This window comes from Amblyraja radiata, chromosome 3 (genome assembly GCF_010909765.2).
Source record: "Amblyraja radiata isolate CabotCenter1 chromosome 3, sAmbRad1.1.pri, whole genome shotgun sequence".
Taxonomy (NCBI): Eukaryota; Metazoa; Chordata; class Chondrichthyes; order Rajiformes; family Rajidae; genus Amblyraja; species Amblyraja radiata.
In genome coordinates, this window is record NC_045958.1 from 50,714,357 (window position 1) to 50,736,591 (window position 22,235).

Here is a 22,235-nt window from a genome sequence, read left to right on the forward strand (position 1 = left end):
TTATTTTTTTCTGATGAGTTCTGGATAGATTTGGACATTGTACAATTATCAGCAAACGTTCCAATTTCTGACCCCATGAAAGGAAAGTCATTGATGAAGCAAATGAACATGTACTTAGGACACTAGAACATTGTGATAAATTGAGTAAATGCTGCTTAATCTGGCATGTCAGCAGGATGGATCCCTTGTAGCAAACTAATATGTGCTTGGGGTCAGGAATTGGTAAATGGATATAAAGGACTGAGGATATTTTTGCATATTGTAATTGATTCCATAGCATGCCTGTGCCCAGATTTCCTCTGTTTTATGGTGTGTACTAGTGTCTTGTTTAACCATATCTCAGCAATAGCAACATGTTGTTGAGCAACTTGGATTTACGAGGAGGCTTGAACATGGAAAAACACCTCAGGATGCATCTGAGCGGCACAGTGTTGCAGCAGTAGGGTTGCTGCCTTAGGGCACCAGAGACCCGGGTTTGATCCTGACAACAGATGCTGTCTATACGGAGTTTGTACATTCTCCCCGTGACCTGCGTGGGTTTCCTCCAGGATCTCCGATTTCCGCTCGCATTCCAAAGACGTACAGGGTTGTTCGTTAATTGGCTTGGTAAAATTATAATTTCTCACTAGTGTGTGTAGGTTAATATTAGTGTGTGGGAATGAATCGCTGGTCGGCGCGGACTCGATGGGCCAAAGGGCCTGTTTCCATGCGATATCTCTAAACTAAACTAATGTGTTATTAAACAAAATGTGATGTAAGATTTAAAGCAGCTGACCAAAAGGTTGGGCAATGATGTGGGTTTTAAGGAGGAGAGAAAAGTAGAGCGTTTGCAATCTTTGGAGAATTTCAAATGAGGATAATGCAAGGGACTCTTTCTTAACAGATCTCATCATTAAACTCCGTTGAAGACCTTTGTTACTTCTTTTCATTTCTGACTTCTCTCTGTCCCCTGTCCAGATCTTTGTTTCTCTAATTCTGGCATCTTGTATATCCCTGCTCTGCAAGTCCCTCCCAAAATAATTCTGCTCCTCTATCCATCTCCATTTAAGGCACTGCTTAAAACTTGCCAACCTGCATGTCTTAGAAACATAGTAACATAGAAATTAGGTGCAGGAGTAGGCCATTCGGCCCTTCGAGTCTGCACCGCCATTCAATATGATCATGGCTGATCATCCAACTCCGTATCCCGTACCTGCCTTCTCTCCATACCCTCTGATCCCCTTAGCCACAAGGGCCACATCTAACTCCCTCTTAAATATAGCCAATGAACTGGCCTCGACTACCCTCTGTGGCAGAGAGTTCCAGAGATTCACCACTCTCTGTGTGAAAAAAGTTCTTCTCATCTCGGTTTTAAAGGATTTCCACCTTATCCTTAAGCTGTGACCCCTTGTCCTGGACTTCCCCAACATCGGGAGCAATCTTCCTGCATCTAGCCTGTCCAACCCCTTAAGAATTTTGTAAGTTTCTATAAGATCCCCTCTCAATCTCCTAAATTCTAGAGAGTATAAACCAAGTCTATCCAGTCTTTCTTCATAAGACAGTCCTGACATCCCAGGAATCAGTCTGGTGAACCTTCTCTGCACTCCCTCTATGGCAATAATGTCCTTCCTCAGATTTGGAGACCAAAACTGTACGCAATACTCCAGGTGTGCTCACACCAAGACCCTGTACAACTGCAGTAGAACCTCCCTGCTCCTATACTCTAATCCTTTTGCTATGAAAGCTAACATACCATTCGCTTTCTTCACTGCCTGCTGCACCTGCATGCCCACTTTCAATGACTGGTGTACCATGACACCCAGGTCTCGCTGCATCTCCCCTTTTCGTAGTCGGCCACCATTTAGATAATAGGGATGTGGGAGGAAACCGAAGCACCCAGAGGAAATCCACATGGCCTCAGGGAGAACGTGTTAATGCTTTTCATATTGTTCCTTCATCTGACCTGCTGTTAGATTTTGTTTGATCTTTGTTGTGCTAAAAGGACTCGGGGAGCCTTAGTTGTGTAATGGTATTATACAAATGCAATGAATGGAATGAAATGAATGGTAGGGTTAGTTGAGGTTTATTGTTCATTGGATGATGTATTAAATTTCACTCCATATAATTTAACAAGAGCATGTCGACATAAACTCACTTTCTTTTGGTTTAGCACTGAGTTAGCAGCAGCCAATGGGCAGCACGGTTACAGTTGGTAGAGCTGCTGCCTCACAGCGCCAGGGACTCTGGTTCTATCCTGACCTCAGGTGCTGTAGGTGTGCAGATTGTACGTACTCCCCGTGATCGCGTGGGTTTCCACCAGGTGGCCCAGGTTTTCTCCCACATCCCAAAGACATGCGGATTTGTAGGTTACTGGTCCTCTGTAAATTGCCCCTAATGTGTTGGGAGTGAATGCAAAAGAGGGACAACATAAAACTGGTTTGAATGGATGATGGATAATCGGATGATGGATAATCGGTATTTTTCAATTAATATGAAGTACCCCCACCATGATTCAGAAAAGGTAGTGATGAATTGCATGTAAAACTGATATAATTTTAATACCAAGGAATGGTCATCTCATGAAAAGGTCCAGTCACCTTATCTGCAATCACCGTATTATTGAGGGGCAGAGATACAGTTAGGCAGGGGCAGGTGGGTGTCCTTTGACCAGAGGATATATTGGACTAGCTATTTTGGTCCATCAGCCAGAACTGCACAGAGTCTCAATACTTTGACTGTCCTCTGACCTCTCAAAACATTTCTGTCAGCGTCTATGCTCAAGTCAAGAATATGATTCATGGCTGGTGCTCACTTCAGGATAGGGACTTTGGGTCCAAATGTTGGTTATATCCTCCTGTTGGTCAGCTTAGCTGCAAGCACGGCATTGAGACAGCACGAACATGAGCTGAGAATCTGATGTCAACGTGTCTAAGCTTCCCTCTACTGCTGTGCTCAGCAGTGAAACCAGTGGTGGAACACGGATATCATTGAGAAGCTGAGGGAGCAGATGTTCTTGGCAACAACCCCTTCACTGTAGTCCAAGGTACACTGCAGTAACTCGTTGAGCTGGTTGTATTCATGGAGCATTTTCATGGCCATTAAAACAAGGTTGTCATTATCTCCAAATTCCAGACTTCACAACTCATTATCCTGACTTGGGCATTTACAGTATCACTGTTCTTTCATTTTTATTTCATCAAAATCCTGGAAATGCACACTGAGCAGACAAAATCTGTGAGCGACTTTTTCTGCTTGGGAGAGCAATTGGCAGAAGCTGAATCTGATGGCCAGGGCCTGCCTTTGCCAATTGGTGATTGGTCACCCTACTGCAACCGTTATCATTTTCAGAGTCACTGAAACACGGACCTCCTTCATTATTCCAGTCGGTCTAGTACTCCCTTTTGACTTAAGGGCCTGTCCCACTTACGCGACCTTGGCTCGCAAATGACACAACCTCGTGGTCGCTTGAGGCGTACGGGCACCGTATGGCCGCGCTGGGCTGATCCCACTTAGAAGCGCGGAGGGGTATGGAGTTGTGCGGGGCTGGTCCCGATATCGCGCGGGGCTCCGAAATTCCTGCAGTGACTGAAATCTTTGCGCGCCAACGGCCTGTTGGCCCGCGTATGCACGCAGGCGCATTGCGGTCGTACGCAGCGTCTTGACGTCGTACGCAGCGTCATGATGGCGTACGCAGCATCTTGATGGCGTACGCCTAGCGCATGGCGTTACGTGATGATGTCACCGCCCGGCGTGGCGTTGCGTGATGATGTCACCGCCCGATGCCGTGCATCGCCCAAATTCAGTTGGCCCGCCTCCTGCCAAGCTGATTTGTAAGCATGACGTAAATGACGTCACGCGCGAACTTAGCACGAACTTAGCGCGAACTCCGCTTCCGGTTGGTCGCGCCAAATGCACGCAATCACTTGCAAGTGGGACAGGCCCTTTACTGACCCGATGAAAGACTCTGGGCAGTATTGCACTCTGGTTCATAGTACAAAACAAGCCTCCCTACCATGTTAAGACATTCAACAATGAAAAAGTCTAACACATTCTCAACCATGCCTCAGCATTAAGAGGAGCCTTTCAAGTGTTGTCCACAGCTCAATATTTTTTTTAAATCAATATTCTTTACATCAACCCTACTTTCTGTCTCTGCCTGTAATACATTCTACCTTGCTCTCCCTCTGTCTTTCATTCTGTTTCTTTTGCCTTTTGATTCTCTCTGCCTGTATTTCTATTTACCATCAATTACACATTGCATATACTAGGGTAAAGTGGACATGCCCATAGACATAAAATAATGTGTTGGAGGAACTTAGCGAGTTAGGCAGCATCTGTTGAAGGAATGGACAAATCTGTTTTGGGTTGGGACCCTGCTTCAGACCATGTCCACGGGCAATCAAGGGTAAATTCTTGTTTCTCCTCAGTATCAGTTTAACAACTAATGAATTTAGCTTTACGCTGGTTCTGGAGAAGGTGTAGACAGTTGTTCCATTTGTCCTTGCTACATATGATAACCATGTGCATATCTGATTAATAAATGTAGATAAATTAACTTTAAATAAAGGCACCCCGATCTTAGTTAGCTGCTTCAAAGCAACAGGCAATAGGGGTGCTATAAATGTTGACGATACCCTTATCTGAAGAAAAGGAAAATGAATGGGATGACATTTGAGTGACCCTGTGGAAATTAGTGTGGATGGAAATCAGGTGTGAATGTGACTTAGATGATATCATTTCCCATGATAACAATTATGCAAACATTCATCATACAGATTTACACTATTAAAGGGCTTTCTCACGGTGCGACCTGAAGCAAGACTTAACAAGAGTTTAACATCGTGGGAACCTCTGCGATAGCAGTACGGCATTCGTGGACCACCGAGGACCTCCGTGGCGCTAACGGCAGGTAGTCGTGTAACTTTGTAAGGTCGGGAGAAAATTCAAACGTTTTTGAATTTCTCCAAGAGTGACTTGAGCAGCGTTGCAACATTGTATGAACGCAGATGCCAGTGCGATATCCGTGCGATATCCGTAATGACACTTGCGGGTACCGTGGGAACTCCTGCGAACGGTAAACCCGGAAGCTTGACAGAAGGGACATAAGGTGAGTAAAAAAGGTGGTCTCAATATCGCACATGTACAGGAGAACAATTTAATGTTATCCATGATTTAAAAACATACAATGCTACAGATGTAAAAGTGCTGTTTTTGCAGGGAACAGACAGACTTTTATAAGATAAATTAAAGGTAACTGCAAAAACAGCACTTTTACATCTGTAGCATTGTATGTTTTTAAATCATGGATAACATTAAATTGTTCTCCTGTACATAAACTAATATATTGTTATAGATACTCACTACTGGGGAGGCAATCTCAAATCCACCTTGATCACCCTCTCCCTGCTCCAAGGCGCCCACAGGCAGTGGTATCTCTGGCATCTCCTCTTGCCTCTCCACCTGTCTCTCTTGCTGAGTTACCTGCATGGCTAAAAACTTTCTGACTTTCTTTGACCCCTTTCTTTGCGCTTTTCTGAGAGGCATCTCTGCAAGTCTTTTTACTGTGAAAAAGATTCTCAAACAATGACAATTAGGTGGGACGTCCTCGATGGACACATGGTCCATTGGCGATATTGAGACCACCTTTTTTACTCACCTTATGTCCCCTCTGTCAAGCTTCCGGGTTTACCGTTCGCAGGAGTTCCCACGGTACCCGCAAGTGTCATTACGGATATCGCACGGATATCGCACTGGCATCTGCGTTCATACAATGTTGCAACGCTGCTCAAGTCACTCTTGGAGAAATTCAAAAACGTTTGAATTTTCTCCCGACCTTACAAAGTTACACAACTACCTGCCGTTAGCGCCACGGAGGTCCTCGGTGGTCCACGAATGCCGTACTGCTATTGCAGAGGTTCCCACGATGTTAAACTCTTGTTAAGTCTTGCTTCAGGTCGCACTGTGAGAAAGCACCATTACCTGTGTTCACTTGGGTGAGATACCTGCTCTGTTGCTATCTGAGTCAAGATATTTGAAAGTGCGACAGTGGCAGTCCAAAGCATGCATGTTTCTGTTTGAGTGAAGGGCAGGGCAGGGCAGGACGGGGCAGGCAGGAGGAAGGCACCTTGGATAAAGAAAGATATTAAGGCTTAGTGCAGGGGAAAGGAGGAGCATTGGTCAGGTATGCGCAGCTGGAATCAAATGCATTCATGCAGGAAAATAGGGGATTGAGGAACATGCTTATAGGGGACAGAAAATAGGGGATTGAGGATCAAGGAAATCAAGAGAGGAAAAAAGGCATGAGATAGCTCTGGCAGATAAGATTAAGCAGGATCCAAATAGATTTTCTAAGTATATTAAGAGAACAAGGGTAACCAGAGAGAGAATTGGAACCTCAGAAACCAAAGTTGACATTTATGTGTGGAGCGGCAAGGTCTTCAATGAATGTTTCTCCTATGTTTTAACGCTGAGAGAGACATACTGTCCAAGGAACTTGGGAAAGTTGATGGGGATGTCACATTAGAGCAAAGGAGATGGTGTACATGTTAAAAAGTATGAAGATGGATAAATGTCCAGAATCCGATCAGGTATATATAAGAGAAGAAATTGCAGTGGCCATGGATGAGATACACAAATCATCATTAGGCACGGGTAAGGTGGGGAGTGGATAATGTTGTGCCTTGATTTAAGAGGGACTGTAAAGAAAACTCTGGGAACTATAGATCAGTAAGCCTGGTGTCTATGGAAGGTAAGTTACTGGAGAAGATTCAGAGGATAACCTGAGCTTCCAGGAGCAGAAAAGGCTGCAAAAGGTTGTAACCACTGCCCAGTTCATCATCGGTTCTGACCTCACCACCATCGAAGGGATCTATCGCAGTCGCTGCCTCAAAAAGGCTGCCAGCATCATCAAGGACCCACACCATCATGGCCACACACTCATCTCTCCGCTGCCATCGGGTAGAAGGTACAGGAGCCTGAAATCTGCAACATCCAGATTCAGGAACAGCTTCTTCCCCACAGCTATCAGACTATTAAACACAACTTCAAACAAACTATGAATTATAAGAGTGGGCAAATGCATGGCAGATGCAGTATAATGTGGATAAATGTGAGGTTATCCACTTTGGTGGCAAAAACAGGAAAGTAGATTATTATCTGAATGGTGGCCGATTAGGAAAGGGGGAGATGCAACGAGACCTGGGTGTCATGGTACACCAGTCATTAAAAGTAGGCATGCAGGTGCAGCAGGCAGTGAAGAAGGCGAATGGTATGTTAGCATTCATAGCAAAAGGATTTGAGTATAGGAGCAGGGAGGTTCTACTGCAGTTGTACTAACTGCAGTAGAACCTCCCTGCTCCTAGTGGTACCTGCTCCGCAGTGGTACTAACACCATCATCAAGTATGCAGATGATACAACGGTGATTGGCCTCATCAGCAACAACGATGAGTCGGCCTACAGGGAGGAGGTCCAGCACTTAGCAGCATGGTGCGCTGACAACAACCTGGCCCTTAACTCCAAGAAGACCAAGGAGCTCATTGTAGACTTCAGGAAGTCCAGGGGCGGCACGCACACCCCCATCCACATTAACGGGACGGAGGTGGAACGTGTTTCTAGCTTCAGGTTCCTGGGAGTCAACATCTCCGATGACCTCTCTTGGACCCACAATACCTCAACTCTGATCAAGAAGGCTCACCAGCGTCTCTTCTTCCTGAGGAGACTGAAGAAGGTCCATCTGTCTCCTCAGATCCTGGTGAACTTCTACCGCTGCACCATCGAGAGCATCCTTACCAACTGCATCACAGTATGGTATGGCAACTGCTCTGTCTCCGACCGGAAGGCATTGCAGAGGGTGGTGAAAATTGCCCAACGCATCACCGGTTCCTCGCTCCCCTCCATTGAGTCTGTCCAAAGCAAGCGTTATCTGCGGAGGGCGCTCAGCATCGCCAAGGACTGCTCTCACCCCAACCATGGACTGTTTACCCTCCTACCATCCGGGAGGCGCTACAGGTCTCTCCGTTGCCGAACCAGCAGGTCCAGGAACAGCTTCTTCCCGGCGGCTGTCACTCTACTCAACAACGTACCTCGGTGACTGCCAATCACCCCCCCACCCCCCGGACACTTATTATCACTTATTATTATTTATTTAAATCATTTGCTATGTCGCTCTTCCAGGGAGATGCTAAATGCATTTCGTTGTCTCTGTACTGTACACTGACAATGACAATTAAAATTGAATCTGAATCTGAATCTGAATCTGAGTTGTACAGGGTTTTGGTGAGACCACACCTGGAGTATTGCGTACAGTTTTGGTCTCCTAATCTGAGGAAAGACATTCTTGCCATAGAGGGAGTACAGAGAAGGTTCACCAGACTGATTCCTGGGATGTCAGGACTTTCATATGAAGAAAGACTGGATAGACTCGGTTTGTACTCGCTAGAATTTAGAAGATTGAGGGGGGATCTTATAGAAACGTACAAAGACATTCTTGCCATAGAGGGAATAGGAGGAGGCGCTGTCCTGAACGGCTGCCTGTCCTGCAGCTGTCCGTTTTTTTTCCGTTTTTTATTATTTTTAGTTTGTTAAGTGTACAGTCAGGGGGTCTAAATCTTTTATGTGTGGGGGGTGGTGGGGGGGAAGGGGGAAACTGCTTTTCTAAGTCCCTACCTGGTCGGAGGAGTTGCCTTCCTCCGAGCAGCGTCTGCGACCTGTCCTCACGGCCTACCAGCGGGTCCTGGAGCGACGTTTCCCTGAGGGGACCTGGCCAGAACATCGGCTTTGGTGGCGGCGCAAAACGTCGGCGTTGGCGGCGGCGCAGAACATCGGCTTTGGCGGCGGCGCAGCGCTGAAGCGCTGTCGTGGAGCGGGCGATGCCTTTCCTGGGTCGCCGCGCTGGGACTCCAGTATGCTTGGTACCGCCGAGGAAAACATCGTGGAGCCGCGGTTCTGTGGAGCAGCCAGCTGCGACGTTGAACTTACATCTCGCCGAGATCACCAGTGTGCGGAGCTCCGTCTGTCGTGGTCTGTTGGCTTGGAAGCCGCAGGCTCCGGGGGGAAGGCGGCCGTTCCTGGCACCCCAAGCCGCAGGGGGTTCTCCCGACGCCGGAGTGCCATCACCCGGCGAGAACATCGGGCGCCGTGGCGGCGACTGTGGAGGCCTCAATAGGCCCGACTTTGGGTGGACAAGAGGATGGGGACTGGACTTTGTGCCTTCCCCCACAGTGGGAATCACTGTGGGGGGATGTTTTTATATTTTGGTGTTGAATTTCTTCATGAATACTGTGTTGTATTTTTATTAGTGTGCTGCAAGGACATCAGAATTTCCCCTGAATAAGGGGATTAATAAAGGCTATCAATCAATCAAAATTCTTAAGGGGTTGGACAGGCTAGATGCAGGAAGATTGTTCCCGATGTTGGGGAAGTCCAGAACAAGGGGTCACAGTTTAAGGATAAAGGGGAAATCTTTTAGGACTGAGATGAGGAAAACTTTTTTCACACAGAGAGTGGTGAATCTGTGGAATTCTCTCCCGCAGAAGGTAGTTGAGGCCAGTTCATTGGCTATATTTAAGAGGGAGTTAGATGTGGCCCTTGTGGCTAAAGGGATCAGGGGGTATGGAGAGAAGGCAGGTACAGGATACTGAGTTGGATGATCAGCCATGATCATATTGAATGGCGGTGCAGGCTCAAAGGGCCGAATGGCCTACTCCTGCACCTATTTTCTATGTTTCTATGTTTCTATAACAACTTATTGCACTTTTTGTTTACTGATGTGTATATATACACTGATCTGATCTGTATTTATGACTACAATGTTCTGTTGTGGGGAGAGGTTGGAGGGGGGAAAGGAAAAGGGGAGGATGGAATTGGCTCTTTGACTTTACCTGGGATTATATCTGGATTCACTTCAAACAGAAATAATCCCACAAGGCAGTATCCTGGAGGAAAAAAAATGTTTATAAGCAAGTCTGAAGAAGGGTCCTGATCCCAAAACACCACTTGTCCATGTTGTCTAGGGATGCTACCTGACCCACTGAATTACTCCAGCGGTTTGTGTCTTCATTTATTTTAAATTAATTACCTAAATTAATCCTCATTTTTGTTTTGAAGGACACTGACTGTTTAAATAATGCCTTTCTCTATCAGCAGCTAAACAGAGTGAAAACTCTTCAAAATATTAAATTAGCAACCTAGCATGCTGGAGCACAATGAGCCTATTGTGGATCACAACTATATCATTAGGGAGTCATTGTAAGCCTTGGGTATTTAAATAAACAAAGATTATTCAGGTTTGTTGTTAGTTTATCAATGCAATAGGACGTCGCTCGGCTAGAGCAAGGTTGATTAGGTAGGAAAATAAATATCACCTTTGGCACCGTTTCTTTACTGCAGTACAGCAGGTGGCATACATGAAAGACTTGGCTTGCCTCTTTTGCGCATGAGAATGAAAATAACATTGTGCTGAGTACTTGGAAGAAAAGTATATAAATGTAAGATAGACACAAAAAGCTGGAGTAACTCAGCGGGACAGGAAGCATCCCTGGAGAGAAAGAATGGGTAATGTTTTGGGTCAACCCTTCTTCAGACTTCCTACACATCCTTTATATAAATGTACCCAAGTCTCCTCTATGAGGCCTTGCAGGTTCTACAGTTTCTCACAATGGGCTGCACTCCAAACTATATTTGGTTCCACAGAAAATCTGTGATATTATTGTAAAAAGCATCAGGTTCCCTTATTACCATTGCAAAAGCTAAATGCCACAGAGTTGCCCACATAAGTGGGGCAAGGGGGCAGCAGGTCTTGTGAAGCGTGATCCAGTTATTGTCTCTCTATCTTATGGCAATAGTAAAGCGGTTAGGTATAGAGACACCAAAGATTGCGGATGCTGGAATCCGGAGCAAATAACAAACTGTTGGAGGAACTCAACAGGCTGAGCAGCATCTATGAAGGCAAAGGGATGGTTGAGGTTTCGGGTCATGACCCTGCATCAGGACTGAGAGTGTGGAGGGAAGATAGGCAGCGTAAAGAGGTGAGAGGTGAGAGGGAGAGGTGAGACAGAGCCTGATAGACGAATGGTGAAACCAGGCGAGGTGGGGGTTGAGAAGCAGATGGAGCCAGGTAGGGGCGAGGGAGGGTAAGCTGTGAGACGGGCTGGTAGGGGATAGGTGAAAACTGATAAGAAAAAAAATGGAGCGTTGGAACCAGATGAGGAGGGATAGGGGAAAGTAGAGATAGAGGCTGGGTGTTCGTCAAATCAAGTTTATTGTCTTATGCAGAGGTACGGTGATCTACAGGTGCAACTAGTTGGGATACGTTGTACAGTAAGTACATCAGTTTTGTTAGAATATTTGCTGACTTGTTGAATCTTAAAATTTCTAAGAAAGTAGAGATGCTGGCATGCTTTCTTGGTGATTATATCTCTATGCTGGGCCCTTGACAGGTCACCTGCAATATTAACATCCAGGAATTTGAAGCTGCTGACTCTGTTGATTACTGACACACCAATGAAAACTAGCACGTGGTCTACCGACAGTAATGTGGAACAAAACAAGGAATGTACGTGCAGATGGAACCAGATGGGGGAGAGGATAAACAAGGGAGAAACCCACGTGAATAGGTGTGTGTGTTGATGACAACCAGATGGAACCAGGTTTGGGAGGGTAACGGTGCCAGGTAATGGGTGGGGAGAGGGGGTCGGGTAATGGTAAAAGTGAACCAAGGTTGAGAGTGGCCAGGTGGACCAGTAGGAGTGGGAAAGAACACCTTAGAAGTGTGAGTTACTTGATATTGGAAAATTCATAATTTATAGAGTTTGGCATCTACTAGAAAATGTAAATTAGAGCGAGCTGCAAACAAATTCTTAATACTACAGGTTGACAATTTGCGCAGCATTTGGCAACTGGAATCAAATTTCAATGTGCTCAGCAAAAGCTTTTAACCGTTGGCTAAATCCACGGACATAGACACAAAATGCTGGACCAACTCAACGGGACAAGCATCATCTCTGGAGAAAAAGAATGGGTGACATTTTGGGTCGAGACCTTTCTTCAGACTGAGAGTCAGAGGAGAGGGAGACTAGAGATATGGAAGGGTAAGGTGTGAAAACGGCAGATCAAAGCAGATGGTGCTCAAGGAAAAGTAGAATGGTTCATTGATAGCTGAGGGGAAGGTGACAATGAGGCAAACAATCAGTAAAATTAAGCAGGAGGACAGTGAAACTAGTCTGAGAACTAGGGTAAGGGAGAGACGGAGTGCCGGGATTACTTGTTACAGAAATCAATATTCATACCACTGTGTTGTAAGCTGCCCAAGCGAAATAAGAGGAGCTGTTCCACCAATTAAATTTAACTGCGTGGGGAAACAATTGGCAATGAGACATTTGTGTTTGCCATTAATGTGCCAGGAACAAATAGAGATTTGGTCGTAGAGTTAAGGCACAGAAACAGGGTCTTTAGCCCATTTCAACCATGCTGTCTTTTTGGGCTAGTCCCATTTGCCCGCTTGTCGCCCACATCCCACTAAACCTTTTCTATACATGAACCCGTCATGTTTCTATACATTAACCCTTTTAAACGTTATAATTCTATCTGTCTCTATCAGCTACTTTGGCAGCTCATTCCATGTATCTGTCACTGGTTGAAAACAAAAAACGCCCCCTCAGATAACTTTTAATTCTTTTTCCTCGCACTTTTGATCTATGCCACATAGTTTTAGACTTCTCTCCCCGGGAAAAAGAATGTGACCATCCATCTTATTTATGTCTCCCATGGTGACCCCTCAGCCTCCCTCACATAAGGAAAACAGTCGCAACCTCTTCATGTTATTCAAGTCCTCCAGTCTCGGCAACATACTTGTGTATCTTTTCTGCACCCTCTCTAGCTTAATCACATCCTTCTTAAACCATGGTGACCAGAGCTGCACACAATGCTCCAAGTGTTGTCTCACCACCTAGCAGGCTATGCCCCACCACCTCCCAGCAAAGTTTTCTTTAGTCTCAAAGTCCTCTCAAGCAAACCTGTCTGAATGCTTCTTAAACGTTGCCAATATTTTTTTTTATTCCGGCTTCCTATCATCTGCAATTTGTTTTTGATTTTCCAAATGTGGTGCTGGTGAAACTACCCTTTGCTGATATTGTCTGGCTGTGTTGGTGAAAGAGGTGGTAGAAGTAAATTTCATGGGAACTTTCAAAAGGGCATTTGAGAGGTGGAGACATTATGAATCTCGTGTAAGAGTGGGATCCTGTGACTAAATTTATGGATCTTTCAAAGAGCTGGCTCAGACACAACTGGTTCTGTGGTTCTTGACCGGGGACTGCAAAACGTAACAAAAAAATTGCTACATTTTATTGACCCAGTTAGTGCAAGACTTAAGGGCTTGTCCCACTATGGCGACCTAATTTGCGAGTTTAAAAGAGTTTGCGCTCACCACAGCATGTGATGTACTTATAGGTAGTCGAGGTTGCCGTAGGCAATCTCCTTTGCTGACTGGGCATTATAATTGGCTCATTGGGGAAAGAAAAAGGTAAGCATGATTTACAGAACCAAGGAAAACCGACCGGTAATGTTAAATGCCCGCTAAACTTTATCAAAAGTCATCTGGCTTCTTAAAAGTGTCTCCACTCCTTCCCCTCCCTTCTCCCCTCCCTTCTCCCCTCCCTTCTCCCCCCCCTCCCTTCTTCCCCCCCCCCCCTTCTCCTCCCCCCCCTTCTCCCCCCCCCCTTCTCCCCCCCCCCCTTCAGACAGCGCTCCCCCGCTTTCCCTGGCCCCCGCCTTTGCGATGTGTGTGTGCTGACGGTCGATCCAGCTCAAGGTTTTTCAGGCGAGTGCTCCCGAGCTTGAAGGTCGAAGACAGTTGCTGAAAAGTTGCGTAAGTGGGACAGGCCCTTTAAGCTCCAGTGGCCACTCGCTATTTTATGGACCATTCCATCTACATAGAAACATAGAAAAAAGGTGCAGGAGGAGGCCATTCGGCCCTTCGAGCCAGCACTGCCATTCATTGTGATCATGGCTGATCGTGCCCTATCAATATCCCGTGCCTGCCTTCTCCCCATATCCCTTGACTCCACTAGCCCCTAGAGCTCTGCTCCTTGTTTCCAAATCTACCTGTAACCTGGCCATTGATTTACATTTTACATAAGTCCCTTAACCTGGATGCAAAGTCTCAACCCAAAGTATTAATGCTTCCTCTCCCCCAGAAATATTACTTGGCCCACCGAGTTCCATCAGCAGTTTGCTTTTTGCTCTAGATTCTGGCATCTATTGCCTCATCATCTCCAAACATTGAATTAGTTTGGTCAAAGCTTTTTTTTGTGCTCTCTTTTCATTGAAATAAAATGCTGCTGAAATGCAAGCTGCCATGAGGCTTTACGTTTGCATTACGTTTTGTCATGGGCTGACTCCTAACTGTTGCTTAGCAGTTGTCACCTTGATGGTCATCTTGGCAACTTGCTCTTGCTCTCACTGTGAGGTCTCTAGCCTAAGACTGGGTTTGTTCCCTTGTGACTGAATCCATACCCAGGTTCATTGACACAGATGAGGTGCCGCCCTGTATGACTTTCATAGGTTGGAGATTCCCACAGTGTTTCCCCTCTTGTGAGACTGGATAGTTTACAAAACCCAGAGGAGAAAAAATAACCTACAAGCAGAGAGAAGTGCTCTCAAAAGGAATTTGTTAGAAAATCTTTATTCCAGCCCGGACTTCTGGCTGGTTGATCTCATTAAACAAATCATAGAAACATAGAAAATAGGTGCAGGAGGAGGCCATTCGGCCCTTCGAGCCAGCACCGCCATTCATTGTGATCATGGCTGATCGTCCCCAATCAGTAACCCGTGCCTGCCTTCTCCCCATATCCCTTGACTCCACTAGCCCCTAGAGCTCTATCCAACTCTCTCTTAAATCCATCCAGTGATTTGGCCTCCACTGCCCTCTGTGGCAGGGAATTCCATAAATTCACAACTCTCTGGGTGAAAACGTTTTTTCTCACCTCTGTCTTAAATGACCTCCCCTTTATTCTAAGACTGTGGCCCCTGGTTCTGGACTCGCCCAACATTGGGAACATTTTTCCTGCATTTAGCTTGTCCAGTCCTTTTATAATTTTATATGTTTCTATAAGATATCCCCTCATCCTTCTAAACTCCAGTGAATACAAGCCTAGTCTTTTCAATCTTTCCTCATATGACAGTCCCGCCATCCCAGGGATCAACCTCGTGAACCTACGCTGCACTGCCTCAATCACAAGGATGTCCTTCCTCAAATTAGGAGACCAAAACTGCACACAATACTCCAGATGTGGTCTCACCAGAGCCCTATACAACTGCAGAAGAACCTCCTTACTCCTATACTGAAATCCTCTTGTTATGAAGGCCAACATTCCATTAGCTTTCTTCACTGCCTGCTGTACCTGTAAGCCAACTCTCAGTGACCGGTGTACAAGGACGCCCAGGTCTCGCTGCACCTCCACCTTACCTAACCTAACCCCATTGAGATAATAATCTGCCCCCTTGTTTTTGCCGCCAAAGTGGATAACCTCGCATTTATCTATATTATACTGCATCTGCCACGCATCTGCTCACTCACTCAACCTGTCCAGGTCACCCTGCAACCTCCTAACATCCTCTTCACAGTTCACACTGCCACCCAGCTTTGTGTCATCCGCAAACTTGCTAGTGTTGCTCCTAATTCCCTCTTCCAAATCATTAATATATATGGTAAACAGTTGCGGCTCCAACACCGAGCCTTGCGGCACTCCACTCGCCACTGCCTGCCATTCTGAAAAGGACCCGTTCACTCCTACTCTTTGCTTCCTGTCTGCCAACCAATTTTCTATCCATGTCAACACCCTACCCCCAATACCATGCGCTCTAATTGTAGTCACCAGTCTCCCGTGCGGGACCTTATCAAAGGCTTTCCGAAAGTCTAGATACACTACATCCACTGGCACCCCTTCATCCATTTTACTTGTCACATCCTCAAAAAAATTCCAGAAGATTAGTCAAGCATGATTTCCCTTTCATAAATCCATGTTGACTTGGACTAATCCCTTTACTGCTATCCAAATGCCCCATTATCACCTCTTTAATAATTGACTCCAGCATCTTTCCCACCGCTAACTGGTCTGTAATTCCCCGTTTTCCCTCTCACTCCTTTCTTGAAAAGTGGGATAACATTAGCTATCCTCCAATCCACAGGAACTGATCCTGAATCTATTGAACATTGCAAAATGATCACCAATGCGTCCACTATTTCTAGAGCCACCTCCCTGAGGACCCTGGGAAGCAGACAATCAGGCCCAGGGGATTTATCATCCTTCAGTCCCATTAGCCTACCCAATACTATTTTCTCGCCTAATGAAAATTTCTTTCAGTTCCTCTACCTCCTTAGATCCTCTGTCCTCCAGTACATCTGGGAGATTGTTTGTGTCTTCCTTAGTGAAGACAGATCCGAAGTACCTATTCAACTCTTCTGCCATTTCCTTGTTGCCCATAATAATTTCACCTGTGTCTGCCTTCAATGGACCCACATTTGACTTTGCTACTTTATTTCCCTTAACATATCTAAAGAAGCTTTTACTGTCCTTCTTTATATTCCTGGCCAGCTTCCCTTCGTACTTCATCTTTTCAGCCCGTATTGCCCGTTTTGTTTCCTTCTGTTGTCCTATGAAAGTTTTCCAATCCTCTGGCTTCTAGCTACTCTTTGCTGTGTTATACATCCTTTCTTTAGTTTTATTCTATCCCTAACTTCTCTTGTCAGCCACGGTTGCCTCCTACTCCCCTTAGAATCTTTCTTCCTTTTTGGAATGAAATGATCCTGCGTCTTCCGGATTATGCCCAGAAATTCCTGTCACCGTCATTCCTGCTAGGATCCCTTTCCAGTCTACCTTGGCCAGCTCCCCTCTCATGCCTTCATAGTCCCCTTTGTTCAACTGCATCACTGACACTTCCGATTTAACGTTCTCCTTCTCAAATTGCAGATTAAAACTAATCATATTATGATCACTACCTCCAAGCGGTTCCTTTACCTCGAGTTCTCTTATCATATCTGGTTCATTGGACCACACTAAATCCAGAATTGCCTTTTCTCTGGTCGGCTCCATTACAAGCTGCTCTAAGAATCCATCTCGGAGGCATTCTACAAACTCTCTTTCTTGGGGTCCTGAACCAACCTGATTTTCCCAGTCTACCTGCATATTGAAATCCCCCATCACCATAGTGGCATTACCTTTGTTACATGACAGTTTGAACTCCTGCTGCAACTTACACCCTACATCTGGGCTACTATTTGGGGGTCTGTAGATAACACCAATTAGTGCCTTCTTGCCTTTACAATTCCTCAACTCAATCCACAGTGTCTCTACCTCGTCAGTCCCTATGGCTTTCCTCGCAAGGGACTGAATTCCATCCCTCACCAGCAGAGCTTCCCCCCCTCCTCTGCCCACCTGCCTGTCCTTTCTATAGGATGTATAATCCTGAATATTAAGTTCCCAGGCCCGATCCTTCTGCAGCCACGTCTCAGTAATCCCCACAATGTCATATCTACCAACCTCTAACTGAGCCTCAAGCTCATCTACTTTACTTCTTATACTTCGCGCATTCATATACAATACTTTTAATTCCTTACGCATCTCACCTTTCACATCGATCCCTATTACACTTGGCCATACTCTCCTATCCCTTTGTGAGCTTCCTTTCCCGTTAATTCTGGGGTAATTAACCATCCCTTTACTCTCTTTCCCTTAACTCCGTCCTCGACTATCCCATTTGACACCCCACCCCCTTATTCAGTTTAAAACCACCCGTGTCGCAGTGGCAAACCTGCCTGCCAGAATGCCGGTCCCCCACCTGTTAAGATGCAATCCATCCCTTTTGTACAGTTCCCCCTTACTCCAAAACAGATCCCAGTGATCTAAGAATCTAAATCCCTGCTCCCTGCACCAGTTCCTCAGCCACACATTCAGGTCCCGTATCTCCCTGTTCCTGCTCTCGCCAGCACGAGGTACTGGAAGCAAACCGAGGAACTGGAAGCAAACAGAATAGCAAAAGCATTTGCCATTCTGAGGCGATCCCAACAAGGTTTAGTTTAGTTTAGAGATGGAGGCGCGGAAACTGCCTTCGGCTCACCGAGTCCGCACTGACCAGCGATCCCTGAACATTAACACTATCCTACACACACTAGCGACAATTTTACATTTATACCAAGCCAATTAACCTACAAACCTGTACATCTTTGGAGTGTGAGAGGAAACCAAAGATCTTGGAGAAAACCCACGCAGGTCACGGGGAGAATGCATAAACTCTGTACAGACAGCATCCACAGTCGAGCCCGGGTCTCTGGCCCTGGAAAGCAGTAGCTCCACCACTACGCCACTGTGCCGCGCCCGTAGCTCTTTGAAACAGTCTGAAACTATTGAATGATGCTAGCTTTCCAGGCCTATGGAAACATGTCCACTCTTTCCACAAACTAGCTTGACTGACCCGCTGTGTTACACTAGCATTTTGTGTTATTTTGTGTAAACCAGCGTCTAGACTTCCCTATTTCTAAATTGTTTGCCCACTTTTCTGATTCCCTACTCTAAAGTCAGAGACCAATTCATCTTTTCTTTTTTCCTCTCCCTATCTCTCTTTTACCCTTTATCCCTGTCATTCCCTCTTTATGATTCTTCCTCTGCCTCTCCCTCTTTCCTTTGCTTTCTACTTCCCACTTCTTCCTCGTCTCAATCAAAATTGAATGGTGTTGCAGACGATGCCTGAATGGCCTTCTTCCTATCCTTCTCAGCCTCGTGCATCGTCACTCTTTGTTTCACTTTTTAGCTTTCGCGCTCCACCTTCAGGCCCACTCTCTTTTGCAAATTTGACGATGCCCTCTCCAACTCTAGCTGTCATTTAGCCCCCTTAACAAACTGTTGCTCCCCAGAATGTTTCTTTCATTTCTGTTTGCTTTCTGCGGTCACTTCCATGACATTTTCAAGAGCTATCAGTTCCTCACATTCGTTGCAATAAATATCAAAGTGAATAGAATTGCAGTGGAGATAAAACTGTAGATGATGAAAATCTAAAATACAGCAGAAAGTGGACCAGGGCTGGCAGCATCTATAACTAGTAAAGATAGATTGTGTTTTGAGTTGTGAACGTGAAGCAAAGTAGAAACACTTTATATTGGACCAAAATAAAGTGAAAAAGGGAACAGGAAGTACAGCTACAAGGATGTAGAAATACTCGTAATTACTAAAATATACTGAAAGTTTTTTTTTAACTGGCAACCGTTTTAAAAAGCATGAATACATTTATTTGAAAAATGAACATTTAATTCAGCACGTGAAGAATCAAAAAAGCCAAACCTGCTTTGATCAGCAATGAAATGGAACACTATCAAGCATAATATGAATGTGTGAAAAAGCTATGCAGATAAGGAGAAACTAATTAAAATAAAGGTTTGAATCCTAGGCTACAGATTCCACAGAGAATCATTGGATGAATGTTCCTGAACTTTGTACTGGGCCTTTAAAAAAATATATATCAGAGCTGGAGTCACCCATATTTGCACTGAGTATTGAAGATGCACTGGATGTGTCAGGTGACAAGGAGCTTATAAATGGTTTGAAGTTGATCCATGCCATTATTTTGAGGAAAAAGTAAGAACTAACTTACTTCAGTAGTCTCTTAACCCTTATTTTTACAATACAATATAATGCAATCTTTATGCTTTGTTTTTCTTGAATAACTTGAATACCAAGTTTTCAACAACGGTAAAATGTTGTCTGCAAGTAACTCAATCAAGGATGTTCTTACTGTATACTAATTAAACAATATAAGGGATGTGTTTAAGTTGCAAGCATGAACCAAACCAGCCCATCATCTTGGTTTGTGCATGGCAGCTCAGAAAAATCTAAATTTTCAGCAGTGGTTGGAGAACGTTATTAGCATGTGTTTATCAACTGTGCAGTGAACATCAGACAGTGGCCTGCAAGGCAGTGAAGAAAGCAAAAGCTTTACTAACCAAACCCTTCAGAGATGCAGATATAATCACAAGACTCAAGAGTACGCAACATTATCACTTGCAAAACATGAGACTTGATTCCAGTTTTCAGTTTTTTGCCTTGAAGTGGATTTAAGGTGGCCCCATAGCACATTTGTGGGATGGTATTCTTCTTTTCCATAGCTGCCACTTGGTTATGACATAACGTAGGCACTACATTAACACAGTCTTGTAGCATTCAATCAAAACACGATCTACAGTGTTGTTGCAATGTTTAGGACCGGAATATTGAAGGTGAAATAGTACTGACTTCCTACATTTAGTACAACTATTGGTGACATCACTTCCTGAGTTTGCAGCTGCTTATCTCAGATACATGCTGATTTACTTGCAGAAGTATGTGTGGTTTTGCATGAGGCAGGAAGAATGGTTTTGTAACCACTACTTCTTCTCGAAGAGTTCACTACGTAGGTTTCATTTAATAGCAGGAAGACGCCATTTTATGAAGGTTGACATTTCCACTCGCATATCAGGTATGAAATATTCTGCCAATGCTAGGCAATTTATGTAATAACAATTTTAAGCAGTATTTCAGATGTAGTGGGCAGAAGTGCTTGAACGCTTTGGCACTATATGCAAACTATCTTCTGCATTGGTTTTATACTCTTTATCCTTTATCTGTGGACAGCTAGATTGTATTTCATGTTTTGTATTTTTGACTATATAGCAGGCAAATAAAAACTTTTCATTGTACCTCGGTACGTGACAATATTAAACTAAACTATATCCCAACAATGGTCTAAAATGTATTCTTCCTTTGCATTATGAAACCGGTGTTGCAGAAAAGGTTATCGTAGGACTTGATCTCTCATCATTCTTTGAGCTTATTAACAGTGTGTTGAGGCAAATAACATTGAGATGTGCTTCACAGTTTGGGCTGAATAAAATGATAATCCACAGTTAGAAAGCAATTGATTTGCTCATGATATATGCAAGTTTGTGGTTTCAAGTCAAGGGTGTTTATTTGGTATATGCACCAAATATGAACCGGAACAGTGCAATTCTTATTTGCTGCAGCCTTACAGGCTCATTTCTTTTTAAATCACCAATTTAAATGCTGCTTCTAGATCGTGGTTAAAATTGTAGTCCTTGAAATTCAAGCTGCATAGGTATTTTTAGATGTTATTATTGTAATATAAGTCCCAATATACAATGGTTAATTTTTCCATAGCTTGAGATAAATTTATTTTTAATGCAATTTGAATCCCATGATCATTTTAATAATTCAGAATTATTTGAGCAGAACATATGACAGGAAACAAGGTTTATGGAGATGGTGAGAATATATTCTGTTGGTGTGTGCCAACACAACGTGCATGTTGCTGCTCCAGCTTAAGAATGGATGCAACTTGTTACTGATCAAGGGACGAGTTGATAGAAGCAAAGATCTAAAGCCATGATCACATTGAATGGTGGTGCTGGCCCGAAGGGCCGAATGGCCGAATGGCCTACTCCTGCACCTATTGTCTATTGTCTAAATAAGCGCGAAACAGTATCCTCAAACATCAACCTCACTCTACCCCTTAGTTCATTTTGGAAATTACATCAGTTATCCCTCCTCCACCCCCTATGGTTTATTTTATTGATCACCACTGTTGAACAGTTGGTGGAAACATGCAAAAGCAAGAGAGAGAATGCTAAATAAGCTAAATTTTAATCTTTAATTTGAACAGAGCTTTGTCAAGTTAGACTGGAAGTGCATTCTTGGGAAGAGGGTGGGTGGGGGGTGAGATGGGACAGGACTTGTCAGTTTGATTTAAAAATTGATTGCATTAAGGTGTGAAAGATGAAGAGTTTGGGGAGAGATTATCTTGTTATATGACTGACTGAATTGAAGCTAATATTGTATGTTGCTGTTTTGCTTTTATTACAAATATATACATTTAAATAATTGCATAAAACATCAGTGATCATATCTCATACTACATTTCACATTATATGGGTGTAGATTGACTGCAGGAACCTTCCCCTTATCACAGGTGAATGAAACTTGATTATACGGATTCAGGGTAAAGGGTAAGAGATTTTGAGGGGATTTGAAGAGGATCTCCTTCACCCGGAGAGTGGTGTGCACCTGGCATTGATCACGAGAGAAAGTGGTGGAAGCAGAGTCATTAATGCCATTTGAATTGCCAAAACATTGAAGGCCAATGACCAGGTTCTGGTTCTGGATGATGGGATTATGGAGTAGAGCCCACTGGTCAGTATGGATGTAGTGGGCTCAATGGC

General features: G+C 44.5%; 1 protein-coding gene across 3 annotated transcripts in view; it reads left to right on the forward strand.

The window, feature by feature from the left end:
• The window catches only part of dock8 (dedicator of cytokinesis 8), a 205,741-nt gene that overhangs the window by 28,409 nt on the left and 155,097 nt on the right, over positions 1–22,235 (forward strand). Inside the window, exon 1 of one of the 3 annotated variants that reach the window (XM_033017784.1) lies at positions 20,347–20,479. The exons of the other annotated variants lie outside the window; for them this stretch is intronic. The gene's annotated coding sequence lies outside the window, so the exon portion shown is untranslated. Of the gene's footprint in view, positions 1–20,346; positions 20,480–22,235 lie in introns of those variants that run through there. 3 annotated transcript variants of the gene reach the window in all.